The sequence below is a fragment of the Loxodonta africana genome, chromosome 3, assembly GCF_030014295.1.
Source record: "Loxodonta africana isolate mLoxAfr1 chromosome 3, mLoxAfr1.hap2, whole genome shotgun sequence".
NCBI lineage: Eukaryota > Metazoa > Chordata > Mammalia > Proboscidea > Elephantidae > Loxodonta > Loxodonta africana.
The window spans coordinates 151,436,096-151,442,598 of record NC_087344.1 but is presented as its reverse complement, the minus strand read 5'-3'; the positions used below and the strand labels follow the sequence as shown (position 1 = coordinate 151,442,598).

Here is a 6,503-nt window from a genome sequence, read left to right as displayed (position 1 = left end):
TTGGAAACTGAGAACTCAGTAATGATTGAAAGAAAGGAATCATCGGAGTTGCTTTTGACTAACAAGTTTTTTTTTCCTAATTTTTTCCACCTCGTTTACTGGTACCATTACTTTTTAAACCCTGGTGGTGTAGTGGTTAAGTGCTACAGCTGCTAACCAAAAGGTGAGCAGTTTGAATCCACCAGGCGCTCTTTGGAAACCCTGTGTGGCAGTTCTACTGTGTCCTATAGGGTCGCTTTGAGTCGGAATCGACTGGACAGCAACAGGTTTGGTTCTGGTATTATTTATTTAACCCTTTCCATATACTTTGGAAATCAAGTTGGGTCTATGGTTTTATGAATACAAAAAAAGCTGTAATCACCTTTAGCTATCTAGCTATCTATTTATAATCGCTCGTTCTGTGTCTTTTAGCAACCCCGACTAAGACACTCCCACTAATTTCAGAAAGCCCAGGAAATGGCAGCGGTTCCCACCGTCCTTCATAAAATCGCCACCACAGAATGCTTTGAGGATGCAAGAACAGTTCCTATATTTCTCACAGTCTTGTTGAAGGCTACGTCTTCCTGATAATACCTGGGGCTATAGATGTGGGTGAATGAACATGTCTTACATGGTAAATTTACTGTAGCTTTCTAATCCCCCTGAGGCTTTAGATATTTTCCACTACAAGAAATGTATCAAAGACGTTGTGCCATTTCAAGGTCATTTCCTGTAGGCCACCTTTGGGTGCAGGTTTTCAGTGAACTGGTTCAAGTGAACAATGTAGAATTGCTGACAGCTGCTCAAACTAATACGGTGGCTCCAGAATTTCTACCTAGTGCACCTGTATCAATCGGTAAACCTAGCCGTATCCATCACTGTATTCCTTCCGCCCTGCTTCTACTCCCTTAGGATCCATTTCCATAGATTAACCCTAGGATTTAGGTTCATATAAAGTGGCAAAAATCCTGCAGTACTTCTGGTGGTATTGCACCTTCCTATGGGTCATCACAGTTTGTGCACTTCCCTCTGGGACTTTTCGGGACTCGTGTCTGATTCTAGATCTAAAGGAATGGGAAAAAGTAGCAATGGGCTCTGAGGGGTAAAAAAAAGCAACTACTTCCGCCGGGTTTCCAACCGGGGACCTTTCCCGTGTGAGGCGAACGTCCTCACCACTACACTACCGAAACCACGAGGTTCACATAACTTAAGGAACATCCGTGAAAACTTTATGGCGGCCTTCTTGAACTTTCGTGACTTTCAGTGTACCAAATTCAATCTCATTTCGAACTTCGATTGGCAGCAGCAAAGTCCTGGAAAGGGCCTCAGTAAGCAACAAGCGAACCAAGGCTCACTGCATTTGCCTTTACTGGTCATTTCTCTCAAGACTTAGCTTTAACGCCTCTTTGTTATCTCTTTCTCTTGTTCCTGTCATTTTAGTTTGCTTTTGATGTGAGATCTCAAATCCAGTGTGTGGGGCCCCATGGTCCTTGTTTCCAGGGTGGACGAGGAACCCGAAGCCAGGGCATATCGGGAGTCTCAGTCTCCTTTGCCTGAAGTGTTCGCTGGGTGCTTCCTGATGCCGTTTTCTTCTTCAGTGTCAGCCTGTGGAGAAGGTTCAGGTGATAGAAGAGAACAAAGAGAACCTTTACAACTCTCTGGAACTAAAACTAACATAAAGCATGTCTCGCTTGGTGCCCCGCCTCCCAAGAACCAGATGAGAATTGTGTCCTGGTCTCCCATCTGACTTAGCGCAGAGAAATGAGGTCTGGCTTAGGTACTCCGTAATGAAGTCTTTTGTCTTTTTTTTTTTTTCCTCCTTAAAGGCTATTGACAAACGCTTAACCCTTCAGGAAAAGAAACCTGTTTTAGCCCGCCTTCTAAACAGGGACCCTGCCGGCCTGAGCCGAACGTGATAACTGCTACCCTACGGAAACCACGTGACTGAGCTAGCCTAAGAATTTGTCCAGGAAAATCGTAAACCCTTCAGTCTCCAAGTACTTTAGCTTCCAACACACGAAATTCAACTACATTTGAAATTCGACTGCCTGCAGCAAAGCGCTGGAGAAAGCCCTCGGGGAAAACACCGACAATCCCTTCAGGCAAAGGAGTCTGTGTCTTCCCTTATGCCTTAAAGTAGTTTTCTGCGCCTAACCCGGAAGCTAGGACTTCGGGGGGGGGGGTGGTGGTGTGGGGTGCTCCGCCGGGCTTCAGGAACCCTAAGTTCGCTAGAGTTTCCATTTTCAGAACTAAGCTCCTTTCGGGCTCTCCAGCTCCCCACAGCCCAGGAGCTGTGAAGGCTCTCATCCTGGGGCTTCGGACCAGCGCCTCGGTGGCCCCTTTAAAGGCGCTGGTGTTCCAGACAAATGATCCCTGTTTCCATGAAAAGATGCTCAATGTCATTACTCCTTATTCATCCCCCCACTTGGTGTTAGTTGCTATGGAGTCGATTAGGACTCATGACCATCTCATGAGTGCAGTGCAGAACTAACTGCTCCCTAAGGTTCTGAAGGCTGTGACTTGGTGGTGCACTGGCTAAAGCGCTCGGCTGCTAACTGAAAGGTCAGCAGTTTGAATCCACCAGCCCCTGTGTGGGAGAAAGATGTGGTGGCCTGCTTCTGTAAAGACCTTAGCCTTGGAAACCCTATGGGGCAGCTCTACTCTGTCCTGTAGGGTCGCTATGAGTCAGAATTGACTAGATGGCACCGGCTTGGAGTTTTGGACCTTTCAGGAGCAGATCACCAGACTTGCCTTCTGAGACGCCTCTGCGTGGGTTCCAACCACAAACCTTTCAGTTAATAGTCGAATGCTCAACCTTTTGGCACAAAACCGGAAAACAAGCATTGCTGACGATGTGGGAAATTGGAACCCTCACCCATTGCTGGTGGGATTGTAAAATGGTACAGCCTCTGTGGAAATCCGTTTGATGGTTCCTCAAAACAGTTAACCATAGAATTCCCAAATGACCCAACACCTACATTACTAGGTATATACCACCAAAGAATTGAAAGCAGAAATGCAAACAGATCCTTGTACACCAATGCTCATTGCAGCATTATTCGCAATAGCCAAAAGGTGTAAACAACCCAAGTGTCCATCAACAGAGGAGTGGATAAACAAAATGTGGTATATCCATACAATGGAATGTTATTCAGCCGTAAAGAGAAAGGAGATTCTGATATACGTTAAGACATGGATGAACCTATAAAAATTATGCTGAATGAAACAAGCCAGACTCAAAAGGACAAATATTATATGATCCCACCTACTTGGAATCTCTAGAACAGAAAATGCATAGAGGCCAAAGTTTACTAATGGTTACCAGGGGCAGGTGGGAGGGAAAAGGCACGCATGACTGCTTAAGGGGCACTGGATTTCTGTTAAGTGTAATGAAAACCTTCGGGAACGGATAGTGGTGATGGTTCCACAACATGGTGAACCTAAGCACTGTCACTGAAGGTTGAAATGGCAAGTGTTTTGTTTCCTATTTTATCACACACACTCAAAATGATCCACACTTCCGGTCCACCCAGGAACAGGAGAACCCTCCCTGCAGGCCCTACCGTGCGCTCTCCCTGGGGCCTGACCTGCGCTCTCTCCTCTCAAGCCCTTTTGCCTCAGCACCTCTCCCCCGTGCAGCTGGATTTCAGTCCACTACTCTAATCACGCCTTCATGTTTTAGCCGTACCTTACAAAGGCTGAAACATGTATCTTAGGACATTTGGCTCTTTGGAAAATATCGAACAACCAACATAGGCCAAGTCAGCCTTGAAGACCTGCACTGGATTCTTTTGGACACCAGACCAAGAAGACCAGTATAAACCGCAGGACCCAGGGAATGCTCACACAGAATTCACAATCGCTTGATTTCTCCCTCCTCACTCTTGGAGATTCTTCTTGAAGGGAAGTTTTATTTCAATACTGGAAACTCATCTTCGTTTGCCTTTTTTATTTTTCTGCTCAACAGATCCTGGAGTGCAAAAGTGAACCGAGGCGGTTTGCACAGGTTTTTCACCTTCGCCTCAGGGCAACCGCCAATAGGCAAAGAGTTTCTGTAGCTCACAGGCTTTAATGTTATTTCCCATAGGATTTCCTTTGGAAATCAAGATTAAAAAACAGAAAAAAAGTTTGGGGGCTCGAATGTGCCCTTTTCTCCTGCAGTTGCTGCTCTAGGTGCTGAGGTTACAGCGCTGCCTTCACACCCAAAGTTCAAGTGCTCCCTCACCCTGGGGAGGGCACAGGTTTCTTGCTCACTGGAAACCAGGACTCGGTGCTCGACTTTGTTTTTTGGCTCAAAGTGGAGACGGGGACACAACTGGACTACGTTAGGCTCTTCAGCGACCTAGGACCCTGTTCCAGACGAGGCTGCCTTCCAGGTAGCTTTAGATTAGGAAATTTCATACCGTGCATTTCCCCTTCCCTTCTGGATCAATCTCCCGCCTCCCCGCCCACCCAGAGGAGAGGGTTCACTGCCTTTCTGTCGGGTCACGACCCTTTTGGATTCCTCCTGAATTGGACAAAGGGGGAGGTTGCCCTTCCCTTACACAGGGGGACAGAAGAGAAGGCTACTGGAGAACCACAAACTCATCGCGTGCGCCTACGCATATCGCACACCTGGGGCGCGCGCACTTCAAGACAGGAAAAAAAAAAAAAAAGCGCCTTCCGTAGCTTCTCTGCAGGAGGAACCCGAAGGGGGTTGGTTTCCTAACCTGGAGAGAGGAGAGGAGCAGAGGGGTACCAGGCATGTCCGCAACTCTCCAAGACAGGCCAGAAACAGGCTGATTGTGAGGGATAGACCCAAAGAAAAGGGGCAAATGCAGCCGAACCCCACGTCCTGAAATTAAGGGTCTCGAACCCTAAGGTCTGAGCGAGCCGAGGGCTACGCCTTAAATTGACCTCCCGCCCTTATCAGGAAAGTCGTCGGTGCAAATTCAGAGCTCAGGAAAGGGAGGGACTGCGTAGACCAAAGTCCACATTTGACGGACGAAAGCCAAAAGATGCGTCGCGGAGGAGTCTATTAGGACTTAAAGCGAGCACAGTAGAACAGCCCCATAGGGTTTCCACGGAGCGGCTGGTGGATTCGAGCTACGGACTCTTCACCATTGTGCCACCAAGAAGAACACGTAAATCCCTGAGTAATTAGATGTGGAGTCTGAGGAAAAGACCGTCGTTAAGGAGAACTCGCAGTTTTTTGCCTGAGCATAGGGAAGGATGGAGTGGCCATCCACAAAGATGGGGAAACGGCAGGGGCAGGGGACTTTAAGGGGGAAAATCCGGAGTTCAATTTGGGGACCCGGGGCCCTGGTTCCAAGAGTTATTCATCCAGGCTGCCTCCGTTTCTGCATCCGTCTGAGCCCTTTTTGATGGTGGAGTTCTCGGGGGCTCGTGCTCGGCCCCCTTCCCACCCTGGGTGCCTCCTCCCTGAAGGCTTGTCCCCTGCGCTGGACCGGGCCACCGTCTCTCCACACGCTGCCGCGCGCAAAGGCGCATCTCTAGGTCAGGTCTGAGGTGCGGCAGGGCAGAGCCACCTGGCTCCGAAACTTGGGAAGACCTGACAGCGCTCGGCGTGTGGCAGGCTGTTTCGCGTTTTGGAGAAGGCGAGGAGGAAAGGGCCGTGGGGGAGGTTCGCTGGAGGAGAGGGCAGCGTGCAGGAAGGTAGGCGTCCAGGCTTCCCCGAGTTGGGTGGAAAGAGGCGTACCCTCTGAAGGATGCAGATGACAGGTCTTTGGGTAAGTCCCTGGTGGTCTAGTGGCTAGGATTCGGCGCTTTCACCGTCGCGGCCCGGGTTCGATTCCCGGTCAGGGAAAGCTGTTTTGTGCAGCCTCTCCTCCGCAGGAATCTTCTTTAGCATTGTTTGATGCAGAAGAGTCCCAGCATGGCCCAGGCTTGGAGAGGTGAGAGGGGATGAGCAGCTCTTCAGCGGCTTGGAGCCCCCAACAGCTGTATCCTGCTCTGGGCCACGAGGAACCGTCACCACTCCTGTGGTTCTCATCTTTCAGAATGTTCATCTCAAGAGAACAAAGTAAAACCTGGGACAAGAGCTCCCAATCTTCCTTTTCAAAAGAATTAGAAACATAAAAAAGTTGGAAGAGTAATGACTTTATATATTCTTCATGTCCATTTACCAATGAACATTTTGTACATTTGCTTTGTCCAACCCTCCATATATATGTATCTGCTACCCCATTTCGGAGTAACTTGCTGATATCTCAAGATCCTTTCGTTACTCCTTTCCTTTGGCAATATCCCTCTAAACCAGCCTCTTAGGGACTTTTCCTCTTTGTCCTCTCAATGAGGCCCCCTAGCCCCTTCAGCATAAACTCTCAGGTGTGACCTGGAGCCCCTGCAGAAATTACAAAGACTCTAGTCACTGGGAAAATCTCAGGTGTTTAGAAATTACCTCTCAGGAACCAGGGAAAAAGTCCAAATCCTTTGAGTAAAAATTAATTGTACACTCCACAGACATGCTCACTCGCCCCTACTTTTATCCCCTGGAAAGGTCTAGAAGACACTACCTTCAGCAA

General features: G+C 48.5%; 1 non-coding gene across 1 annotated transcript; it reads left to right on the top strand.

Annotated features, from left to right (window-relative positions):
- The first annotated feature begins 5,713 nt into the window (after positions 1 to 5,713).
- On the top strand, positions 5,714 to 5,785 carry TRNAE-UUC (transfer RNA glutamic acid (anticodon UUC)). Its single transcript has one exon. It is a non-coding gene; the product is annotated as a tRNA-Glu (tRNA).
- Positions 5,786 to 6,503: the final 718 nt, after the last annotated feature.